The sequence below is a fragment of the Diprion similis genome, chromosome 4, assembly GCF_021155765.1.
Source record: "Diprion similis isolate iyDipSimi1 chromosome 4, iyDipSimi1.1, whole genome shotgun sequence".
Taxonomy (NCBI): domain Eukaryota; kingdom Metazoa; phylum Arthropoda; class Insecta; order Hymenoptera; family Diprionidae; genus Diprion; species Diprion similis.
Genome location: NC_060108.1, coordinates 4032962 through 4060158, shown reverse-complemented (window position 1 = coordinate 4060158; position 27197 = coordinate 4032962).

Sequence of the window (27197 nt, the reverse complement as noted above, 5' to 3'; positions counted from 1 at the left end):
TTCGTGTTTTGAGCAATATCAGAACAAAGACGACCGTTTCCGGCGTAATTTGACGCGCTGAATGCGATAAAACAAGTTTTAGGTCGCCAGCATGTATAGAAAAAAAGTTACTCACCGATATCTGAAAAACAAACAAACGGACTTCGACTTCGTGTTTTAAGCAATATCAAAACAAAGACGTCCGTTTCCGGCGTAATTTGACGCGCTGAATGCGATAAAACAAGTTTCAGGTCGCTAGCATGTATAGAAAAAAAGTTACTCACCGATATCTGAAAAACAAACAAACGGACTTCGACTTCGTGTTTTAAGCAATATCAAAACAAAGACGACCGTTTCCGGCGTAATTTGACGCGCTGAATGCGATAAAACAAGTTTTAGGCCGCTAGCATGTATAGAAAAGAAGTTACCCACCGATATCCACGAAACAAACAAACGGAATTCAACTTCGTGTTTTGAGCAATATCAAAACAAAGACGACCGTTTCCGGCGTAATTTGACGCGCTGGATGCGATAAAACAGGTTTCAGGTCGCTAGCATGTATAGAAAAAAAGTTACTCACCGATATCCACGAAACAAACAAACGGAATTCGACTTCGTGTTTTGAGCAATATCAGAACAAAGACGACCGTTTCCGGCGTAATTTGACGCGCTGAATGCGATAAAACAAGTTTTAGGTCGCCAGCATGTATAGAAAAAAAGTTACTCACCGATATCTGAAAAACAAACAAACGGACTTCGACTTCGTGTTTTAAGCAATATCAAAACAAAGACGTCCGTTTCCGGCGTAATTTGACGCGCTGAATGCGATAAAACAAGTTTTAGGTCGCTAGCATGTATAGAAAAAAAGTTACTCACCGATATCCACGAAACAAACAAACGGAATTCATCTCCGCGTTTTGAGCAATATCAGAACAAAGACGACCGTTTCCGGCGTAATTTGACGCGCTGAATGCGATAAAACAAGTTTTAGGTCGCTAGCATGTATAGAAAAAAAGTTACTCACCGATATCTGAAAAACAAACAAACGGACTTCGACTTCGTGTTTTAAGCAATATCAAAACAAAGACGACCGTTTCCGGCGTAATTTGACGCGCTGAATGCGATAAAACAAGTTTTAGGTCGCTAGCATGTATAGAAAAAAAGTTACTCACCGATATCCACGAAACAAACAGACGGAATTCGACTTCGCGTTTTGAGCAATATCAGAACAAAGACGACCGTTTCCGGCGTAATTTGACGCGCTGAATGCGATAAAACAAGTTTCAGGTCGCTAGCATGTATAGAAAAAAAGTTACTCACCGATATCCACGAAACAAACAAACGGAATTCGACTCCGTGTTTTGAGCAATATCAGAACAAAGACGACCGTTTCCGGCGTAATTTGACGCGCTGAATGCGATAAAACAAGTTTTAGGCCGCTAGCATGTATAGAAAAGAAGTTACTCACCGATATCCACGAAACAAACAAACGGACTTCGACTTCGTGTTTTAAGCAATATCAAAACAAAGACGACCGTTTCCGGCGTAATTTGACGCGCTGAATGCGATAAAACAAGTTTTAGGTCGCTAGCATGTATAGAAAAAAAGTTACTCACCGATATCCACAAAACAAACAAACGGAATTCGACTTCGTGTTTTGAGCAATATCAGAACAAAGACGACCGTTTCCGGCGTAATTTGACGCGCTGAATGCGATAAAACAAGTTTTAGGTCGCCAGCATGTATAGTAAAAAAGTTATCAACCGATATCTGAAAAACAAACAAACGGACTTCGACTTCGTGTTTTAAGCAATATCAAAACAAAGACGACCGTTTCCGGCGTAATTTGACGCGCTGAATGCGATAAAACAAGTTTTAGGTCGCTAGCATGTATAGAAAAAAAGTTACTCACCGATATCCACGAAACAAACAAACGGAATTCGACTTCGTGTTTTGAGCAATATCAGAACAAAGACGACCGTTTCCGGCGTAATTTGACGCGCTGAATGCGATAAAACAAGTTTTAGGTCGCCAGCATGTATAGAAAAAAAGTTACTCACCGATATCTGAAAAACAAACAAACGGACTTCGACTTCGTGTTTTAAGCAATATCAAAACAAAGACGTCCGTTTCCGGCGTAATTTGACGCGCTGAATGCGATAAAACAAGTTTTAGGTCGCTAGCATGTATAGAAAAAAAGTTACTCACCGATATCCACGAAACAAACAAACGGAATTCATCTCCGCGTTTTGAGCAATATCAGAACAAAGACGACCGTTTCCGGCGTAATTTGACGCGCTGAATGCGATAAAACAAGTTTCAGGTCGCTAGCATGTATAGAAAAAAAGTTACTCACCGATATCTGAAAAACAAACAAACGGACTTCGACTTCGTGTTTTAAGCAATATCAAAACAAAGACGACCGTTTCCGGCGTAATTTGACGCGCTGAATGCGATAAAACAAGTTTTAGGTCGCTAGCATGTATAGAAAAAAAGTTACTCACCGATATCCACGAAACAAACAAACGGAATTCGACTTCGCGTTTTGAGCAATATCAGAACAAAGACGACCGTTTCCGGCGTAATTTGACGCGCTGAATGCGATAAAACAAGTTTTAGGTCGCTAGCATGTATAGAAAAAAAGTTACTCACCGATATCTGAAAATCAAACAAACGGACTTCGACTTCGTGTTTTAAGCAATATCAAAACAAAGACGACCGTTTCCGGCGTAATTTGACGCGCTGAATGCGATAAAACAAGTTTTAGGCCGCTAGCATGTATAGAAAAGAAGTTACTCACCGATATCCACGAAACAAACAAACGGAATTCGACTTTGTGTTTTGAGCAATATCAGAACAAAGACGACCGTTTCCGGCGTTATTTGACGCGCTGAATGCGATAAAACAAGTTTCAGGTCGCTAGCATGTATAGAAAAAAAGTTACTCACCGATATCCACGAAACAAACAAACGGAATTCGACCCCGTGTTTTGAGCAATATCAGAACAAAGACGACCGTTTCCGGCGTAATTTGACGCGCTGAATGCGATAAAACAAGTTTTAGGTCGCTAGCATGTATAGAAAAAAAGTTACTCACCGATATCCACGAAACAAACAAACGGAATTCGACTTCGTGTTTTGAGCAATATCAGAACAAAGACGACCGTTTCCGGCGTAATTTGACGCGCTGGATGCGATAAAACAAGTTTTAGGTCGCTAGCATGTATAGAAAAAAAGTTACTCACCGATATCCACGAAACAAACAAACGGAATTCGACTTCGCGTTTTGAGCAATATCAGAACAAAGACGACCGTTTCCGGCGTAATTTGACGCGCTGAATGCGATAAAACAAGTTTCAGGTCGCTAGCATGTATAGAAAAAAAGGTACTCACCGATATCCACGAAACAAACAAACGGAATTCGACTCCGTGTTTTGAGCAATATCAGAACAAAGACGACCGTTTCCGGCGTAATTTGACGCGCTGAATGCGATAAAACAAGTTTTAGGCCGCTAGCATGTATAGAAAAGAAGTTACTCACCGATATCCACGAAACAAACAAACGGACTTCGACTTCGTGTTTTAAGCAATATCAAAACAAAGACGACCGTTTCCGGCGTAATTTGACGCGCTGAATGCGATAAAACAAGTTTTAGGTCGCTAGCATGTATAGAAAAAAAGTTACTCACCGATATCCACAAAACAAACAAACGGAATTCGACTTCGTGTTTTGAGCAATATCAGAACAAAGACGACCGTTTCCGGCGTAATTTGACGCGCTGAATGCGATAAAACAAGTTTTAGGTCGCCAGCATGTATAGTAAAAAAGTTATCAACCGATATCTGAAAAACAAACAAACGGACTTCAACTTCGTGTTTTGAGCAATATCAGAACAAAGACGACCGTTTCCGGCGTTATTTGACGCGCTGAATGCGATAAAACAAGTTTCAGGTCGCTAGCATGTATAGAAAAAAAGTTACTCACCGATATCCACGAAACAAACAAACGGAATTCGACTCCGTGTTTTGAGCAATATCAGAACAAAGACGACCGTTTCCGGCGTAATTTGACGCGCTGAATGCGATAAAACAAGTTTTAGGCCGCTAGCATGTATAGAAAAGAAGTTACCCACCGATATCCACGAAACAAACAAACGGAATTCAACTTCGTGTTTTGAGCAATATCAAAACAAAGACGACCGTTTCCGGCGTAATTTGACGCGCTGGATGCGATAAAACAGGTTTCAGGTCGCTAGCATGTATAGAAAAAAAGTTACTCACCGATATCCACGAAACAAACAAACGGAATTCGACTTCGTGTTTTGAGCAATATCAGAACAAAGACGACCGTTTCCGGCGTAATTTGACGCGCTGAATGCGATAAAACAAGTTTTAGGTCGCCAGCATGTATAGAAAAAAAGTTACTCACCGATATCTGAAAAACAAACAAACGGACTTCGACTTCGTGTTTTAAGCAATATCAAAACAAAGACGTCCGTTTCCGGCGTAATTTGACGCGCTGAATGCGATAAAACAAGTTTTAGGTCGCTAGCATGTATAGAAAAAAAGTTACTCACCGATATCCACGAAACAAACAAACGGAATTCGACTCCGTGTTTTGAGCAATATCAGAACAAAGACGACCGTTTCCGGCGTAATTTGACGCGCTGAATGCGATAAAACAAGTTTTAGGCCGCTAGCATGTATAGAAAAGAAGTTACTTACCGATATCCACGAAACAAACAAACGGACTTCGACTTCGTGTTTTAAGCAATATCAAAACAAAGACGACCGTTTCCGGCGTAATTTGACGCGCTGAATGCGATAAAACAAGTTTTAGGTCGCTAGCATGTATAGAAAAAAAGTTACTCACCGATATCCACAAAACAAACAAACGGAATTCGACTTCGTGTTTTGAGCAATATCAGAACAAAGACGACCGTTTCCGGCGTAATTTGACGCGCTGAATGCGATAAAACAAGTTTTAGGTCGCCAGCATGTATAGTAAAAAAGTTATCAACTGATATCTGAAAAACAAACAAACGGACTTCGACTTCGTGTTTTAAGCAATATCAAAACAAAGACGACCGTTTCCGGCGTAATTTGACGCGCTGAATGCGATAAAACAAGTTTTAGGTCGCTAGCATGTATAGAAAAAAAGTTACTCACCGATATCCACGAAACAAACAAACGGAATTCGACTTCGTGTTTTGAGCAATATCAGAACAAAGACGACCGTTTCCGGCGTAATTTGACGCGCTGAATGCGATAAAACAAGTTTTAGGTCGCCAGCATGTATAGAAAAAAAGTTACTCACCGATATCTGAAAAACAAACAAACGGACTTCGACTTCGTGTTTTAAGCAATATCAAAACAAAGACGTCCGTTTCCGGCGTAATTTGACGCGCTGAATGCGATAAAACAAGTTTTAGGCCGCTAGCATGTATAGAAAAGAAGTTACTCACCGATATCCACGAAACAAACAAACGGAATTCGACTTCGTGTTTTGAGCAATATCAAAACAAAGACGACCGTTTCCGGCGTAATTTGACGCGCTGGATGCGATAAAACAAGTTTTAGGTCGCTAGCATGTATAGAAAAAAAGTTACTCACCGATATCCACGAAACAAACAAACGGAATTCGACCTCGTGTTTTGAGCAATATCAGAACAAAGACGACCGTTTCCGGCGTAATTTGACGCGCTGAATGCGATAAAACTAGTTTTAGGTCGCTAGCATGTATAGAAAAAAAGTTACTCACCGATATCCACGAAACAAACAGACGGAATTCGACTTTGCGTTTTGAGCAATATCAGAACAAAGACGACCGTTTCCGGCGTAATTTGACGCGCTAAATGCGATAAAACAAGTTTCAGGTCGCTAGCATGTATAGAAAAAAAGTTACTCACCGATATCCACGAAACAAACAAACGGAATTCGACTCCGTGTTTTGAGCAATATCAGAACAAAGACGACCGTTTCCGGCGTAATTTGACGCGCTGAATGCGATAAAACAAGTTTTAGGCCGCTAGCATGTATAGAAAAGAAGTTACTCACCGATATCCACGAAACAAACAAACGGACTTCGACTTCGTGTTTTAAGCAATATCAAAACAAAGACGACCGTTTCCGGCGTAATTTGACGCGCTGAATGCGATAAAACAAGTTTTAGGTCGCTAGCATGTATAGAAAAAAAGTTACTCACCGATATCCACAAAACAAACAAACGGAATTCGACTTCGTGTTTTGAGCAATATCAGAACAAAGACGACCGTTTCCGGCGTAATTTGACGCGCTGAATGCGATAAAACAAGTTTTAGGTCGCCAGCATGTATAGTAAAAAAGTTATCAACCGATATCTGAAAAACAAACAAACAGACTTCGACTTCGTGTTTTAAGCAATATCAAAACAAAGACGACCGTTTCCGGCGTAATTTGACGCGCTGAATGCGATAAAACAAGTTTTAGGTCGCTAGCATGTATAGAAAAAAAGTTACTCACCGATATCCACGAAACAAACAAACGGAATTCGACTTCGTGTTTTGAGCAATATCAGAACAAAGACGACCGTTTCCGGCGTAATTTGACGCGCTGAATGCGATAAAACAAGTTTTAGGTCGCCAGCATGTATAAAAAAAAAGTTACTCACCGATATCTGAAAAACAAACAAACGGACTTCGACTTCGTGTTTTAAGCAATATCAAAACAAAGACGTCCGTTTCCGGCGTAATTTGACGCGCTGAATGCGATAAAACAAGTTTCAGGTCGCTAGCATGTATAGAAAAAAAGTTACTCACCGATATCTGAAAAACAAACAAACGGACTTCGACTTCGTGTTTTAAGCAATATCAAAACAAAGACGACCGTTTCCGGCGTAATTTGACGCGCTGAATGCGATAAAACAAGTTTTAGGTCGCTAGCATGTATAGAAAAAAAGTTACTCACCGATATCCACGAAACAAACAAACGGAATTCGACTTCGCGTTTTGAGCAATATCAGAACAAAGACGACCGTTTCCGGCGTAATTTGACGCGCTGAATGCGATAAAACAAGTTTTAGGTCGCTAGCATGTATAGAAAAAAAGTTACTCACCGATATCTGAAAATCAAACAAACGGACTTCGACTTCGTGTTTTAAGCAATATCAAAACAAAGACGACCGTTTCCGGCGTAATTTGACGCGCTGAATGCGATAAAACAAGTTTTAGGCCGCTAGCATGTATAGAAAAGAAGTTACTCACCGATATCCACGAAACAAACAAACGGAATTCGACTTTGTGTTTTGAGCAATATCAGAACAAAGACGACCGTTTCCGGCGTTATTTGACGCGCTGAATGCGATAAAACAAGTTTCAGGTCGCTAGCATGTATAGAAAAAAAGTTACTCACCGATATCCACGAAACAAACAAACGGAATTCGACCCCGTGTTTTGAGCAATATCAGAACAAAGACGACCGTTTCCGGCGTAATTTGACGCGCTGAATGCGATAAAACAAGTTTTAGGTCGCTAGCATGTATAGAAAAAAAGTTACTCACCGATATCCACGAAACAAACAAACGGAATTCGACTTCGTGTTTTGAGCAATATCAGAACAAAGACGACCGTTTCCGGCGTAATTTGACGCGCTGGATGCGATAAAACAAGTTTTAGGTCGCTAGCATGTATAGAAAAAAAGTTACTCACCGATATCCACGAAACAAACAAACGGAATTCGACTTCGCGTTTTGAGCAATATCAGAACAAAGACGACCGTTTCCGGCGTAATTTGACGCGCTGAATGCGATAAAACAAGTTTCAGGTCGCTAGCATGTATAGAAAAAAAGTTACTCACCGATATCCACGAAACAAACAAACGGAATTCGACTCCGTGTTTTGAGCAATATCAGAACAAAGACGACCGTTTCCGGCGTAATTTGACGCGCTGAATGCGATAAAACAAGTTTTAGGCCGCTAGCATGTATAGAAAAGAAGTTACTCACCGATATCCACGAAACAAACAAACGGACTTCGACTTCGTGTTTTAAGCAATATCAAAACAAAGACGACCGTTTCCGGCGTAATTTGACGCGCTGAATGCGATAAAACAAGTTTTAGGCCGCTAGCATGTATAGAAAAGAAGTTACCCACCGATATCCACGAAACAAACAAACGGAATTCAACTTCGTGTTTTGAGCAATATCAAAACAAAGACGACCGTTTCCGGCGTAATTTGACGCGCTGGATGCGATAAAACAGGTTTCAGGTCGCTAGCATGTATAGAAAAAAAGTTACTCACCGATATCCACGAAACAAACAAACGGAATTCGACTTCGTGTTTTGAGCAATATCAGAACAAAGACGACCGTTTCCGGCGTAATTTGACGCGCTGAATGCGATAAAACAAGTTTTAGGTCGCCAGCATGTATAGAAAAAAAGTTACTCACCGATATCTGAAAAACAAACAAACGGACTTCGACTTCGTGTTTTAAGCAATATCAAAACAAAGACGTCCGTTTCCGGCGTAATTTGACGCGCTGAATGCGATAAAACAAGTTTTAGGTCGCTAGCATGTATAGAAAAAAAGTTACTCACCGATATCCACGAAACAAACAAACGGAATTCATCTCCGCGTTTTGAGCAATATCAGAACAAAGACGACCGTTTCCGGCGTAATTTGACGCGCTGAATGCGATAAAACAAGTTTTAGGTCGCTAGCATGTATAGAAAAAAAGTTACTCACCGATATCTGAAAAACAAACAAACGGACTTCGACTTCGTGTTTTAAGCAATATCAAAACAAAGACGACCGTTTCCGGCGTAATTTGACGCGCTGAATGCGATAAAACAAGTTTTAGGTCGCTAGCATGTATAGAAAAAAAGTTACTCACCGATATCCACGAAACAAACAGACGGAATTCGACTTCGCGTTTTGAGCAATATCAGAACAAAGACGACCGTTTCCGGCGTAATTTGACGCGCTGAATGCGATAAAACAAGTTTCAGGTCGCTAGCATGTATAGAAAAAAAGTTACTCACCGATATCCACGAAACAAACAAACGGAATTCGACTCCGTGTTTTGAGCAATATCAGAACAAAGACGACCGTTTCCGGCGTAATTTGACGCGCTGAATGCGATAAAACAAGTTTTAGGCCGCTAGCATGTATAGAAAAGAAGTTACTCACCGATATCCACGAAACAAACAAACGGACTTCGACTTCGTGTTTTAAGCAATATCAAAACAAAGACGACCGTTTCCGGCGTAATTTGACGCGCTGAATGCGATAAAACAAGTTTTAGGTCGCTAGCATGTATAGAAAAAAAGTTACTCACCGATATCCACAAAACAAACAAACGGAATTCGACTTCGTGTTCTGAGCAATATCAGAACAAAGACGACCGTTTCCGGCGTAATTTGACGCGCTGAATGCGATAAAACAAGTTTTAGGTCGCCAGCATGTATAGTAAAAAAGTTATCAACCGATATCTGAAAAACAAACAAACGGACTTCGACTTCGTGTTTTAAGCAATATCAAAACAAAGACGACCGTTTCCGGCGTAATTTGACGCGCTGAATGCGATAAAACAAGTTTTAGGTCGCTAGCATGTATAGAAAAAAAGTTACTCACCGATATCCACGAAACAAACAAACGGAATTCGACTTCGTGTTTTGAGCAATATCAGAACAAAGACGACCGTTTCCGGCGTAATTTGACGCGCTGAATGCGATAAAACAAGTTTTAGGTCGCCAGCATGTATAGAAAAAAAGTTACTCACCGATATCTGAAAAACAAACAAACGGACTTCGACTTCGTGTTTTAAGCAATATCAAAACAAAGACGTCCGTTTCCGGCGTAATTTGACGCGCTGAATGCGATAAAACAAGTTTTAGGTCGCTAGCATGTATAGAAAAAAAGTTACTCACCGATATCCACGAAACAAACAAACGGAATTCATCTCCGCGTTTTGAGCAATATCAGAACAAAGACGACCGTTTCCGGCGTAATTTGACGCGCTGAATGCGATAAAACAAGTTTCAGGTCGCTAGCATGTATAGAAAAAAAGTTACTCACCGATATCTGAAAAACAAACAAACGGACTTCGACTTCGTGTTTTAAGCAATATCAAAACAAAGACGACCGTTTCCGGCGTAATTTGACGCGCTGAATGCGATAAAACAAGTTTTAGGTCGCTAGCATGTATAGAAAAAAAGTTACTCACCGATATCCACGAAACAAACAAACGGAATTCGACTTCGCGTTTTGAGCAATATCAGAACAAAGACGACCGTTTCCGGCGTAATTTGACGCGCTGAATGCGATAAAACAAGTTTTAGGTCGCTAGCATGTATAGAAAAAAAGTTACTCACCGATATCTGAAAATCAAACAAACGGACTTCGACTTCGTGTTTTAAGCAATATCAAAACAAAGACGACCGTTTCCGGCGTAATTTGACGCGCTGAATGCGATAAAACAAGTTTTAGGCCGCTAGCATGTATAGAAAAGAAGTTACTCACCGATATCCACGAAACAAACAAACGGAATTCGACTTTGTGTTTTGAGCAATATCAGAACAAAGACGACCGTTTCCGGCGTTATTTGACGCGCTGAATGCGATAAAACAAGTTTCAGGTCGCTAGCATGTATAGAAAAAAAGTTACTCACCGATATCCACGAAACAAACAAACGGAATTCGACCCCGTGTTTTGAGCAATATCAGAACAAAGACGACCGTTTCCGGCGTAATTTGACGCGCTGAATGCGATAAAACAAGTTTTAGGTCGCTAGCATGTATAGAAAAAAAGTTACTCACCGATATCCACGAAACAAACAAACGGAATTCGACTTCGTGTTTTGAGCAATATCAGAACAAAGACGACCGTTTCCGGCGTAATTTGACGCGCTGGATGCGATAAAACAAGTTTTAGGTCGCTAGCATGTATAGAAAAAAAGTTACTCACCGATATCCACGAAACAAACAAACGGAATTCGACTTCGCGTTTTGAGCAATATCAGAACAAAGACGACCGTTTCCGGCGTAATTTGACGCGCTGAATGCGATAAAACAAGTTTCAGGTCGCTAGCATGTATAGAAAAAAAGTTACTCACCGATATCCACGAAACAAACAAACGGAATTCGACTCCGTGTTTTGAGCAATATCAGAACAAAGACGACCGTTTCCGGCGTAATTTGACGCGCTGAATGCGATAAAACAAGTTTTAGGCCGCTAGCATGTATAGAAAAGAAGTTACTCACCGATATCCACGAAACAAACAAACGGACTTCGACTTCGTGTTTTAAGCAATATCAAAACAAAGACGACCGTTTCCGGCGTAATTTGACGCGCTGAATGCGATAAAACAAGTTTTAGGTCGCTAGCATGTATAGAAAAAAAGTTACTCACCGATATCCACAAAACAAACAAACGGAATTCGACTTCGTGTTTTGAGCAATATCAGAACAAAGACGACCGTTTCCGGCGTAATTTGACGCGCTGAATGCGATAAAACAAGTTTTAGGTCGCCAGCATGTATAGTAAAAAAGTTATCAACCGATATCTGAAAAACAAACAAACGGACTTCAACTTCGTGTTTTGAGCAATATCAGAACAAAGACGACCGTTTCCGGCGTTATTTGACGCGCTGAATGCGATAAAACAAGTTTCAGGTCGCTAGCATGTATAGAAAAAAAGTTACTCACCGATATCCACGAAACAAACAAACGGAATTCGACTCCGTGTTTTGAGCAATATCAGAACAAAGACGACCGTTTCCGGCGTAATTTGACGCGCTGAATGCGATAAAACAAGTTTTAGGCCGCTAGCATGTATAGAAAAGAAGTTACCCACCGATATCCACGAAACAAACAAACGGAATTCAACTTCGTGTTTTGAGCAATATCAAAACAAAGACGACCGTTTCCGGCGTAATTTGACGCGCTGGATGCGATAAAACAGGTTTCAGGTCGCTAGCATGTATAGAAAAAAAGTTACTCACCGATATCCACGAAACAAACAAACGGAATTCGACTTCGTGTTTTGAGCAATATCAGAACAAAGACGACCGTTTCCGGCGTAATTTGACGCGCTGAATGCGATAAAACAAGTTTTAGGTCGCCAGCATGTATAGAAAAAAAGTTACTCACCGATATCTGAAAAACAAACAAACGGACTTCGACTTCGTGTTTTAAGCAATATCAAAACAAAGACGTCCGTTTCCGGCGTAATTTGACGCGCTGAATGCGATAAAACAAGTTTTAGGTCGCTAGCATGTATAGAAAAAAAGTTACTCACCGATATCCACGAAACAAACAAACGGAATTCATCTCCGCGTTTTGAGCAATATCAGAACAAAGACGACCGTTTCCGGCGTAATTTGACGCGCTGAATGCGATAAAACAAGTTTTAGGTCGCTAGCATGTATAGAAAAAAAGTTACTCACCGATATCTGAAAAACAAACAAACGGACTTCGACTTCGTGTTTTAAGCAATATCAAAACAAAGACGACCGTTTCCGGCGTAATTTGACGCGCTGAATGCGATAAAACAAGTTTTAGGTCGCTAGCATGTATAGAAAAAAAGTTACTCACCGATATCCACGAAACAAACAGACGGAATTCGACTTCGCGTTTTGAGCAATATCAGAACAAAGACGACCGTTTCCGGCGTAATTTGACGCGCTGAATGCGATAAAACAAGTTTCAGGTCGCTAGCATGTATAGAAAAAAAGTTACTCACCGATATCCACGAAACAAACAAACGGAATTCGACTCCGTGTTTTGAGCAATATCAGAACAAAGACGACCGTTTCCGGCGTAATTTGACGCGCTGAATGCGATAAAACAAGTTTTAGGCCGCTAGCATGTATAGAAAAGAAGTTACTCACCGATATCCACGAAACAAACAAACGGACTTCGACTTCGTGTTTTAAGCAATATCAAAACAAAGACGACCGTTTCCGGCGTAATTTGACGCGCTGAATGCGATAAAACAAGTTTTAGGTCGCTAGCATGTATAGAAAAAAAGTTACTCACCGATATCCACAAAACAAACAAACGGAATTCGACTTCGTGTTTTGAGCAATATCAGAACAAAGACGACCGTTTCCGGCGTAATTTGACGCGCTGAATGCGATAAAACAAGTTTTAGGTCGCCAGCATGTATAGTAAAAAAGTTATCAACCGATATCTGAAAAACAAACAAACGGACTTCGACTTCGTGTTTTAAGCAATATCAAAACAAAGACGACCGTTTCCGGCGTAATTTGACGCGCTGAATGCGATAAAACAAGTTTTAGGTCGCTAGCATGTATAGAAAAAAAGTTACTCACCGATATCCACGAAACAAACAAACGGAATTCGACTTCGTGTTTTGAGCAATATCAGAACAAAGACGACCGTTTCCGGCGTAATTTGACGCGCTGAATGCGATAAAACAAGTTTTAGGTCGCCAGCATGTATAGAAAAAAAGTTACTCACCGATATCTGAAAAACAAACAAACGGACTTCGACTTCGTGTTTTAAGCAATATCAAAACAAAGACGTCCGTTTCCGGCGTAATTTGACGCGCTGAATGCGATAAAACAAGTTTTAGGTCGCTAGCATGTATAGAAAAAAAGTTACTCACCGATATCCACGAAACAAACAAACGGAATTCATCTCCGCGTTTTGAGCAATATCAGAACAAAGACGACCGTTTCCGGCGTAATTTGACGCGCTGAATGCGATAAAACAAGTTTTAGGTCGCTAGCATGTATAGAAAAAAAGTTACTCACCGATATCTGAAAAACAAACAAACGGACTTCGACTTCGTGTTTTAGGCAATATCAAAACAAAGACGACCGTTTCCGGCGTAATTTGACGCGCTGAATGCGATAAAACAAGTTTTAGGTCGCTAGCATGTATAGAAAAAAAGTTACTCACCGATATCCACAAAACAAACAAACGGAATTCGACTTCGTGTTTTGAGCAATATCAGAACAAAGACGACCGTTTCCGGCGTAATTTGACGCGCTGAATGCGATAAAACAAGTTTTAGGTCGCCAGCATGTATAGTAAAAAAGTTATCAACCGATATCTGAAAAACAAACAAACGGACTTCAACTTCGTGTTTTGAGCAATATCAGAACAAAGACGACCGTTTCCGGCGTTATTTGACGCGCTGAATGCGATAAAACAAGTTTCAGGTCGCTAGCATGTATAGAAAAAAAGTTACTCACCGATATCCACGAAACAAACAAACGGACTTCGACTTCGTGTTTTAAGCAATATCAAAACAAAGACGACCGTTTCCGGCGTAATTTGACGCGCTGAATGCGATAAAACAAGTTTTAGGCCGCTAGCATGTATAGAAAAGAAGTTACCCACCGATATCCACGAAACAAACAAACGGAATTCGACTTCGTGTTTTGAGCAATATCAGAACAAAGACGACCGTTTCCGGCGTAATTTGACGCGCTGAATGCGATAAAACAAGTTTTAGGTCGCCAGCATGTATAGTAAAAAAGTTATCAACCGATATCTGAAAAACAAACAAACGGACTTCGACTTCGTGTTTTAAGCAATATCAAAACAAAGACGACCGTTTCCGGCGTAATTTGACGCGCTGAATGCGATAAAACAAGTTTTAGGTCGCTAGCATGTATAGAAAAAAAGTTACTCACCGATATCCACGAAACAAACAAACGGAATTCGACTTCGTGTTTTGAGCAATATCAGAACAAAGACGACCGTTTCCGGCGTAATTTGACGCGCTGAATGCGATAAAACAAGTTTTAGGTCGCCAGCATGTATAGAAAAAAAGTTACTCACCGATATCTGAAAAACAAACAAACGGACTTCGACTTCGTGTTTTAAGCAATATCAAAACAAAGACGTCCGTTTCCGGCGTAATTTGACGCGCTGAATGCGATAAAACAAGTTTTAGGTCGCTAGCATGTATAGAAAAAAAGTTACTCACCGATATCCACGAAACAAACATACGGAATTCATCTCCGCGTTTTGAGCAATATCAGAACAAAGACGACCGTTTCCGGCGTAATTTGACGCGCTGAATGCGATAAAACAAGTTTTAGGTCGCTAGCATGTATAGAAAAAAAGTTACTCACCGATATCTGAAAAACAAACAAACGGACTTCGACTTCGTGTTTTAAGCAATATCAAAACAAAGACGACCGTTTCCGGCGTAATTTGACGCGCTGAATGCGATAAAACAAGTTTTAGGTCGCTAGCATGTATAGAAAAAAAGTTACTCACCGATATCCACGAAACAAACAAACGGAATTCGACTTCGCGTTTTGAGCAATATCAGAACAAAGACGACCGTTTCCGGCGTAATTTGACGCGCTGAATGCGATAAAACAAGTTTTAGGCCGCTAGCATGTATAGAAAAGAAGTCACTCACCGATATCCACGAAACAAACAAACGGAATTCGACTTTGTGTTTTGAGCAATATCAGAACAAAGACGACCGTTTCCGGCGTTATTTGACGCGCTGAATGCGATAAAACAAGTTTCAGGTCGCTAGCATGTATAGAAAAAAAGTTACTCACCGATATCCACGAAACAAACAAACGGAATTCGACCCCGTGTTTTGAGCAATATCAGAACAAAGACGACCGTTTCCGGCGTAATTTGACGCGCTGAATGCGATAAAACAAGTTTTAGGTCGCTAGCATGTATAGAAAAAAAGTTACTCACCGATATTCACGAAACAAACAAACGGAATTCGACTTCGTGTTTTGAGCAATATCAGAACAAAGACGACCGTTTCCGGCGTAATTTGACGCGCTGGATGCGATAAAACAAGTTTTAGGTCGCTAGCATGTATAGAAAAAAAGTTACTCACCGATATCCACGAAACAAACAAACGGAATTCGACTTCGCGTTTTGAGCAATATCAGAACAAAGACGACCGTTTCCGGCGTAATTTGACGCGCTGAATGCGATAAAACAAGTTTCAGGTCGCTAGCATGTATAGAAAAAAAGTTACTCACCGATATCCACGAAACAAACAAACGGAATTCGACTCCGTGTTTTGAGCAATATCAGAACAAAGACGACCGTTTCCGGCGTAATTTGACGCGCTGAATGCGATAAAACAAGTTTTAGGCCGCTAGCATGTATAGAAAAGAAGTTACTCACCGATATCCACGAAACAAACAAACGGACTTCGACTTCGTGTTTTAAGCAATATCAAAACAAAGACGACCGTTTCCGGCGTAATTTGACGCGCTGAATGCGATAAAACAAGTTTTAGGTCGCTAGCATGTATAGAAAAAAAGTTACTCACCGATATCCACAAAACAAACAAACGGAATTCGACTTCGTGTTTTGAGCAATATCAGAACAAAGACGACCGTTTCCGGCGTAATTTGACGCGCTGAATGCGATAAAACAAGTTTTAGGTCGCCAGCATGTATAGTAAAAAAGTTATCAACCGATATCTGAAAAACAAACAAACGGACTTCAACTTCGTGTTTTGAGCAATATCAGAACAAAGACGACCGTTTCCGGCGTTATTTGACGCGCTGAATGCGATAAAACAAGTTTCAGGTCGCTAGCATGTATAGAAAAAAAGTTACTCACCGATATCCACGAAACAAACAAACGGAATTCGACTCTGTGTTTTGAGCAATATCAGAACAAAGACGACCGTTTCCGGCGTAATTTGACGCGCTGAATGCGATAAAACAAGTTTTAGGCCGCTAGCATGTATAGAAAAGAAGTTACCCACCGATATCCACGAAACAAACAAACGGAATTCGACTTCGTGTTTTGAGCAATATCAAAACAAAGACGACCGTTTCCGGCGTAATTTGACGCGCTGGATGCGATAAAACAGGTTTCAGGTCGCTAGCATGTATAGAAAAAAAGTTACTCACCGATATCCACGAAACAAACAAACGGAATTCGACTTCGTGTTTTGAGCAATATCAGAACAAAGACGACCGTTTCCGGCGTAATTTGACGCGCTGAATGCGATAAAACAAGTTTTAGGTCGCCAGCATGTATAGAAAAAAAGTTACTCACCGATATCTGAAAAACAAACAAACGGACTTCGACTTCGTGTTTTAAGCAATATCAAAACAAAGACGTCCGTTTCCGGCGTAATTTGACGCGCTGAATGCGATAAAACAAGTTTTAGGTCGCTAGCATGTATAGAAAAAAAGTTACTCACCGATATCCACGAAACAAACAAACGGAATTCATCTCCGCGTTTTGAGCAATATCAGAACAAAGACGACCGTTTCCGGCGTAATTTGACGCGCTGAATGCGATAAAACAAGTTTTAGGTCGCTAGCATGTATAGAAAAAAAGTTACTCACCGATATCTGAAAAACAAACAAACGGACTTCGACTTCGTGTTTTAAGCAATATCAAAACAAAGACGACCGTTTCCGGCGTAATTTGACGCGCTGAATGCGATAAAACAAGTTTTAGGTCGCTAGCATGTATAGAAAAAAAGTTACTCACCGATATCCACGAAACAAACAGACGGAATTCGACTTCGCGTTTTGAGCAATATCAGAACAAAGACGACCGTTTCCGGCGTAATTTGACGCGCTGAATGCGATAAAACAAGTTTTAGGCCGCTAGCATGTATAGAAAAGAAGTTACTCACCGATATCCACGAAACAAACAAACGGACTTCGACTTCGTGTTTTAAGCAATATCAAAACAAAGACGACCGTTTCCGGCGTAATTTGACGCGCTGAATGCGATAAAACAAGTTTTAGGTCGCTAGCATGTATAGAAAAAAAGTTACTCACCGATATCCACAAAACAAACAAACGGAATTCGACTTCGTGTTTTGAGCAATATCAGAACAAAGACGACCGTTTCCGGCGTAATTTGACGCGCTGAATGCGATAAAACAAGTTTTAGGTCGCCAGCATGTATAGTAAAAAAGTTATCAACCGATATCCGAAAAACAAACAAACGGACTTCAACTTCGTGTTTTGAGCAATATCAGAACAAAGACGACCGTTTCCGGCGTTATTTGACGCGCTGAATGCGATAAAACAAGTTTCAGGTCGCTAGCATGTATAGAAAAAAAGTTACTCACCGATATCCACGAAACAAACAAACGGAATTCGACTCTGTGTTTTGAGCAATATCAGAACAAAGACGACCGTTTCCGGCGTAATTTGACGCGCTGAATGCGATAAAACAAGTTTTAGGCCGCTAGCATGTATAGAAAAGAAGTTACCCACCGATATCCACGAAACAAACAAACGGAATTCGACTTCGTGTTTTGAGCAATATCAAAACAAAGACGACCGTTTCCGGCGTAATTTGACGCGCTGGATGCGATAAAACAGGTTTCAGGTCGCTAGCATGTATAGAAAAAAAGTTACTCACCGATATCCACGAAACAAACAAACGGAATTCGACTTCGTGTTTTGAGCAATATCAGAACAAAGACGACCGTTTCCGGCGTAATTTGACGCGCTGAATGCGATAAAACAAGTTTTAGGTCGCCAGCATGTATAGAAAAAAAGTTACTCACCGATATCTGAAAAACAAACAAACGGACTTCGACTTCGTGTTTTAAGCAATATCAAAACAAAGACGTCCGTTTCCGGCGTAATTTGACGCGCTGAATGCGATAAAACAAGTTTTAGGTCGCTAGCATGTATAGAAAAAAAGTTACTCACCGATATCCACGAAACAAACAAACGGAATTCATCTCCGCGTTTTGAGCAATATCAGAACAAAGACGACCGTTTCCGGCGTAATTTGACGCGCTGAATGCGATAAAACAAGTTTTAGGTCGCTAGCATGTATAGAAAAAAAGTTACTCACCGATATCTGAAAAACAAACAAACGGACTTCGACTTCGTGTTTTAAGCAATATCAAAACAAAGACGACCGTTTCCGGCGTAATTTGACGCGCTGAATGCGATAAAACAAGTTTTAGGTCGCTAGCATGTATAGAAAAAAAGTTACTCACCGATATCCACGAAACAAACAGACGGAATTCGACTTCGCGTTTTGAGCAATATCAGAACAAAGACGACCCTTTCCGGCGTAATTTGACGCGCTGAATGCGATAAAACAAGTTTCAGGTCGCTAGCATGTATAGAAAAAAAGTTACTCACCGATATCCACGAAACAAACAAACGGAATTCGACTCCGTGTTTTGAGCAATATCAGAACAAAGACGACCGTTTCCGGCGTAATTTGACGCGCTGAATGCGATAAAACAAGTTTTAGGCCGCTAGCATGTATAGAAAAGAAGTTACTCACCGATATCCACGAAACAAACAAACGGACTTCGACTTCGTGTTTTAAGCAATATCAAAACAAAGACGACCGTTTCCGGCGTAATTTGACGCGCTGAATGCGATAAAACAAGTTTTGTGTCGCTAGCATGTATAGAAAAAAAGTTACTCACCGATATCCACAAAACAAACAAACGGAATTCGACTTCGTGTTTTGAGCAATATCAGAACGAAGACGACCGTTTCCGGCGTAATTTGACGCGCTGAATGCGATAAAACAAGTTTTAGGTCGCCAGCATGTATAGTAAAAAAGTTATCAACCGATATCTGAAAAACAAACAAACGGACTTCGACTTCGTGTTTTAAGCAATATCAAAACAAAGACGACCGTTTCCGGCGTAATTTGACGCGCTGAATGCGATGAAACAAGTTTTAGGTCGCTAGCATGTATAGAAAAAAAGTTACTCACCGATATCCACGAAACAAACAAACGGAATTCGACTTCGTGTTTTGAGCAATATCAGAACAAAGACGACCGTTTCCGGCGTAATTTGACGCGCTGAATGCGATAAAACAAGTTTTAGGTCGCCAGCATGTATAGAAAAAAAGTTACTCACCGATATCTGAAAAACAAACAAACGGACTTCGACTTCGTGTTTTAAGCAATATCAAAACAAAGACGTCCGTTTCCGGCGTAATTTGACGCGCTGAATGCGATAAAACAAGTTTTAGGTCGCTAGCATGTATAGAAAAAAAGTTACTCACCGATATCCACGAAACAAACAAACGGAATTCATCTCCGCGTTTTGAGCAATATCAGAACAAAGACGACCGTTTCCGGCGTAATTTGACGCGCTGAATGCGATAAAACAAGTTTTAGGTCGCTAGCATGTATAGAAAAAAAGTTACTCACCGATATCTGAAAAACAAACAAACGGACTTCGACTTCGTGTTTTAAGCAATATCAAAACAAAGACGACCGTTTCCGGCGTAATTTGACGCGCTGAATGCGATAAAACAAGTTTTAGGTCGCTAGCATGTATAGAAAAAAAGTTACTCACCGATATCCACAAAACAAACAAACGGAATTCGACTTCGTGTTTTGAGCAATATCAGAACAAAGACGACCGTTTCCGGCGTAATTTGACGCGCTGAATGCGATAAAACAAGTTTTAGGTCGCCAGCATGTATAGTAAAAAAGTTATCAACCGATATCTGAAAAACAAACAAACGGACTTCAACTTCGTGTTTTGAGCAATATCAGAACAAAGACGACCGTTTCCGGCGTTATTTGACGCGCTGAATGCGATAAAACAAGTTTCAGGTCGCTAGCATGTATAGAAAAAAAGTTACTCACCGATATCCACGAAACAAACAAACGGAATTCGACTTCGTGTTTTGAGCAATATCAGAACAAAGACGACCGTTTCCGGCGTAATTTGACGCGCTGAATGCGATAAAACAAGTTTTAGGCCGCTAGCATGTATAGAAAAGAAGTTACCCACCGATATCCACGAAACAAACAAACGGAATTCGACTTCGTGTTTTGAGCAATATCAAAACAAAGACGACCGTTTCCGGCGTAATTTGACGCGCTGGATGCGATAAAACAGGTTTCAGGTCGCTAGCATGTATAGAAAAAAAGTTACTCACCGATATCCACGAAACAAACAAACGGAATTCGACTTCGTGTTTTGAGCAATATCAGAACAAAGACGACCGTTTCCGGCGTAATTTGACGCGCTGAATGCGATAAAACAAGTTTTAGGTCGCCAGCATGTATAGAAAAAAAGTTACTCACCGATATCTGAAAAACAAACAAACGGACTTCGACTTCGTGTTTTAAGCAATATCAAAACAAAGACGTCCGTTTCCGGCGTAATTTGACGCGCTGAATGCGATAAAACAAGTTTTAGGTCGCTAGCATGTATAGAAAAAAAGTTACTCACCGATATCCACGAAACAAACAAACGGAATTCATCTCCGCGTTTTGAGCAATATCAGAACAAAGACGACCGTTTCCGGCGTAATTTGACGCGCTGAATGCGATAAAACAAGTTTTAGGTCGCTAGCATGTATAGAAAAAAAGTTACTCACCGATATCTGAAAAACAAACAAACGGACTTCGACTTCGTGTTTTAAGCAATATCAAAACAAAGACGACCGTTTCCGGCGTAATTTGACGCGCTGAATGCGATAAAACAAGTTTTAGGTCGCTAGCATGTATAGAAAAAAAGTTACTCACCGATATCCACGAAACAAACAGACGGAATTCGACTTCGCGTTTTGAGCAATATCAGAACAAAGACGACCGTTTCCGGCGTAATTTGACGCGCTGAATGCGATAAAACAAGTTTCAGGTCGCTAGCATGTATAGAAAAAAAGTTACTCACCGATATCCACGAAACAAACAAACGGAATTCGACTCCGTGTTTTGAGCAATATCAGAACAAAGACGACCGTTTCCGGCGTAATTTGACGCGCTGAATGCGATAAAACAAGTTTTAGGCCGCTAGCATGTATAGAAAAGAAGTTACTCACCGATATCCACGAAACAAACAAACGGACTTCGACTTCGTGTTTTAAGCAATATCAAAACAAAGACGACCGTTTCCGGCGTAATTTGACGCGCTGAATGCGATAAAACAAGTTTTAGGTCGCTAGCATGTATAGAAAAAAAGTTACTCACCGATATCCACAAAACAAACAAACGGAATTCGACTTCGTGTTTTGAGCAATATCAGAACAAAGACGACCGTTTCCGGCGTAATTTGACGCGCTGAATGCGATAAAACAAGTTTTAGGTCGCCAGCATGTATAGTAAAAAAGTTATCAACCGATATCTGAAAAACAAACAAACGGACTTCGACTTCGTGTTTTAAGCAATATCAAAACAAAGACGACCGTTTCCGGCGTAATTTGACGCGCTGAATGCGATAAAACAAGTTTTAGGTCGCTAGCATGTATAGAAAAAAAGTTACTCACCGATATCCACGAAACAAACAAACGGAATTCGACTTCGTGTTTTGAGCAATATCAGAACAAAGACGACCGTTTCCGGCGTAATTTGACGCGCTGAATGCGATAAAACAAGTTTTAGGTCGCCAGCATGTATAGAAAAAAAGTTACTCACCGATATCTGAAAAACAAACAAACGGACTTCGACTTCGTGTTTTAAGCAATATCAAAACAAAGACGTCCGTTTCCGGCGTAATTTGACGCGCTGAATGCGATAAAACAAGTTTTAGGTCGCTAGCATGTATAGAAAAAAAGTTACTCACCGATATCCACGAAACAAACAAACGGAATTCATCTCCGCGTTTTGAGCAATATCAGAACAAAGACGACCGTTTCCGGCGTAATTTGACGCGCTGAATGCGATAAAACAAGTTTTAGGTCGCTAGCATGTATAGAAAAAAAGTTACTCACCGATATCTGAAAATCAAACAAACGGACTTCGACTTCGTGTTTTAAGCAATATCAAAACAAAGACGACCGTTTCCGGCGTAATTTGACGCGCTGAATGCGATAAAACAAGTTTTAGGCCGCTAGCATGTATAGAAAAGAAGTTACTCACCGATATCCACGAAACAAACAAACGGAATTCGACTTTGTGTTTTGAGCAATATCAGAACAAAGACGACCGTTTCCGGCGTTATTTGACGCGCTGAATGCGATAAAACAAGTTTCAGGTCGCTAGCATGTATAGAAAAAAAGTTACTCACCGATATCCACGAAACAAACAAACGGAATTCGACCCCGTGTTTTGAGCAATATCAGAACAAAGACGACCGTTTCCGGCGTAATTTGACGCGCTGAATGCGATAAAACAAGTTTTAGGCCGCTAGCATGTATAGAAAAGAAGTTACTCACCGATATCCACGAAACAAACAAACGGAATTCGACTTTGTGTTTTGAGCAATATCAGAACAAAGACGACCGTTTCCGGCGTTATTTGACGCGCTGAATGCGATAAAACAAGTTTCAGGTCGCTAGCATGTATAGAAAAAAAGTTACTCACCGATATCCACGAAACAAACAAACGGAATTCGACCCCGTGTTTTGAGCAATATCAGAACAAAGACGACCGTTTCCGGCGTAATTTGACGCGCTGAATGCGATAAAACAAGTTTTAGGTCGCTAGCATGTATAGAAAAAAAGTTACTCACCGATATCCACGAAACAAACAAACGGAATTCGACTTCGTGTTTTGAGCAATATCAGAACAAAGACGACCGTTTCCGGCGTAATTTGACGCGCTGGATGCGATAAAACAAGTTTTAGGTCGCTAGCATGTATAGAAAAAAAGTTACTCACCGATATCCACGAAACAAACAAACGGAATTCGACTTCGCGTTTTGAGCAATATCAGAACAAAGACGACCGTTTCCGGCGTAATTTGACGCGCTGAATGCGATAAAACAAGTTTCAGGTCGCTAGCATGTATAGAAAAAAAGTTACTCACCGATATCCACGAAACAAACAAACGGAATTCGACTCCGTGTTTTGAGCAATATCAGAACAAAGACGACCGTTTCCGGCGTAATTTGACGCGCTGAATGCGATAAAACAAGTTTTAGGCCGCTAGCATGTATAGAAAAGAAGTTACTCACCGATATCCACGAAACAAACAAACGGACTTCGACTTCGTGTTTTAAGCAATATCAAAACAAAGACGACCGTTTCCGGCGTAATTTGACGCGCTGAATGCGATAAAACAAGTTTTAGGTCGCTAGCATGTATAGAAAAAAAGTTACTCACCGATATCCACAAAACAAACAAACGGAATTCGACTTCGTGTTTTGAGCAATATCAGAACAAAGACGACCGTTTCCGGCGTAATTTGACGCGCTGAATGCGATAAAACAAGTTTTAGGTCGCCAGCATGTATAGTAAAAAAGTTATCAACCGATATCTGAAAAACAAACAAACGGACTTCAACTTCGTGTTTTGAGCAATATCAGAACAAAGACGACCGTTTCCGGCGTTATTTGACGCGCTGAATGCGATAAAACAAGTTTCAGGTCGCTAGCATGTATAGAAAAAAAGTTACTCACCGATATCCACGAAACAAACAAACGGAATTCGACTCCGTGTTTTGAGCAATATCAGAACAAAGACGACCGTTTCCGGCGTAATTTGACGCGCTGAATGCGATAAAACAAGTTTTCGGCCGCTAGCATGTATAAAAAAGAAGTTACTCACCGATATCCACGAAACAAACAAACGGAATTCGACTTTGTGTTTTGAGCAATATCAGAACAAAGACGACCGTTTCCGGCGTTATTTGACGCGCTGAATGCGATAAAACAAGTTTCAGGTCGCTAGCATGTATAGAAAAAAAGTTACTCACCGATATCCACGAAACAAACAAACGGAATTCGACCCCGTGTTTTGAGCAATATCAGAACAAAGACGACCGTTTCCGGCGTAATTTGACGCGCTGAATGCGATAAAACAAGTTTTAGGCCGCTAGCATGTATAGAAAAGAAGTTACTCACCGATATCCACGAAACAAACAAACGGAATTCGACTTTGTGTTTTGAGCAATATCAGAACAAAGACGACCGTTTCCGGCGTTATTTGACGCGCTGAATGCGATAAAACAAGTTTCAGGTCGCTAGCATGTATAGAAAAAAAGTTACTCACCGATATCCACGAAACAAACAAACGGAATTCGACCCCGTGTTTTGAGCAATATCAGAACAAAGACGACCGTTTCCGGCGTAATTTGACGCGCTGAATGCGATAAAACAAGTTTTAGGTCGCTAGCATGTATAGAAAAAAAGTTACTCACCGATATCCACGAAACAAACAAACGGAATTCGACTTCGTGTTTTGAGCAATATCAGAACAAAGACGACCGTTTCCGGCGTAATTTGACGCGCTGGATGCGATAAAACAAGTTTTAGGTCGCTAGCATGTATAGAAAAAAAGTTACTCACCGATATCCACGAAACAAACAAACGGAATTCGACTTCGCGTTTTGAGCAATATCAGAACAAAGACGACCGTTTCCGGCGTAATTTGACGCGCTGAATGCGATAAAACAAGTTTCAGGTCGCTAGCATGTATAGAAAAAAAGTTACTCACCGATATCCACGAAACAAACAAACGGAATTCGACTCCGTGTTTTGAGCAATATCAGAACAAAGACGACCGTTTCCGGCGTAATTTGACGCGCTGAATGCGATAAAACAAGTTTTAGGCCGCTAGCATGTATAGAAAAGAAGTTACTCACCGATATCCACGAAACAAACAAACGGACTTCGACTTCGTGTTTTAAGCAATATCAAAACAAAGACGACCGTTTCCGGCGTAATTTGACGCGCTGAATGCGATAAAACAAGTTTTAGGTCGCTAGCATGTATAGAAAAAAAGTTACTCACCGATATCCACAAAACAAACAAACGGAATTCGACTTCGTGTTTTGAGCAATATCAGAACAAAGACGACCGTTTCCGGCGTAATTTGACGCGCTGAATGCGATAAAACAAGTTTTAGGTCGCCAGCATGTATAGTAAAAAAGTTATCAACCGATATCTGAAAAACAAACAAACGGACTTCAACTTCGTGTTTTGAGCAATATCAGAACAAAGACGACCGTTTCCGGCGTTATTTGACGCGCTGAATGCGATAAAACAAGTTTCAGGTCGCTAGCATGTATAGAAAAAAAGTTACTCACCGATATCCACGAAACAAACAAACGGAATTCGACTCCGTGTTTTGAGCAATATCAGAACAAAGACGACCGTTTCCGGCGTAATTTGACGCGCTGAATGCGATAAAACAAGTTTTCGGCCGCTAGCATGTATAAAAAAGAAGTTACTCACCGATATCCACGAAACAAACAAACGGAATTCGACTTTGTGTTTTGAGCAATATCAGAACAAAGACGACCGTTTCCGGCGTTATTTGACGCGCTGAATGCGATAAAACAAGTTTCAGGTCGCTAGCATGTATAGAAAAAAAGTTACTCACCGATATCCACGAAACAAACAAACGGAATTCGACCCCGTGTTTTGAGCAATATCAGAACAAAGACGACCGTTTCCGGCGTAATTTGACGCGCTGAATGCGATAAAACAAGTTTTAGGCCGCTAGCATGTATAGAAAAGAAGTTACTCACCGATATCCACGAAACAAACAAACGGAATTCGACTTTGTGTTTTGAGCAATATCAGAACAAAGACGACCGTTTCCGGCGTTATTTGACGCGCTGAATGCGATAAAACAAGTTTCAGGTCGCTAGCATGTATAGAAAAAAAGTTACTCACCGATATCCACGAAACAAACAAACGGAATTCGACCCCGTGTTTTGAGCAATATCAGAACAAAGACGACCGTTTCCGGCGTAATTTGACGCGCTGAATGCGATAAAACAAGTTTTAGGTCGCTAGCATGTATAGAAAAAAAGTTACTCACCGATATCCACGAAACAAACAAACGGAATTCGACTTCGTGTTTTGAGCAATATCAGAACAAAGACGACCGTTTCCGGCGTAATTTGACGCGCTGGATGCGATAAAACAAGTTTTAGGTCGCTAGCATGTATAGAAAAAAAGTTACTCACCGATATCCACGAAACAAACAAACGGAATTCGACTTCGCGTTTTGAGCAATATCAGAACAAAGACGACCGTTTCCGGCGTAATTTGACGCGCTGAATGCGATAAAACAAGTTTCAGGTCGCTAGCATGTATAGAAAAAAAGTTACTCACCGATATCCACGAAACAAACAAACGGAATTCGACTCCGTGTTTTGAGCAATATCAGAACAAAGACGACCGTTTCCGGCGTAATTTGACGCGCTGAATGCGATAAAACAAGTTTTAGGCCGCTAGCATGTATAGAAAAGAAGTTACTCACCGATATCCACGAAACAAACAAACGGACTTCGACTTCGTGTTTTAAGCAATATCAAAACAAAGACGACCGTTTCCGGCGTAATTTGACGCGCTGAATGCGATAAAACAAGTTTTAGGTCGCTAGCATGTATAGAAAAAAAGTTACTC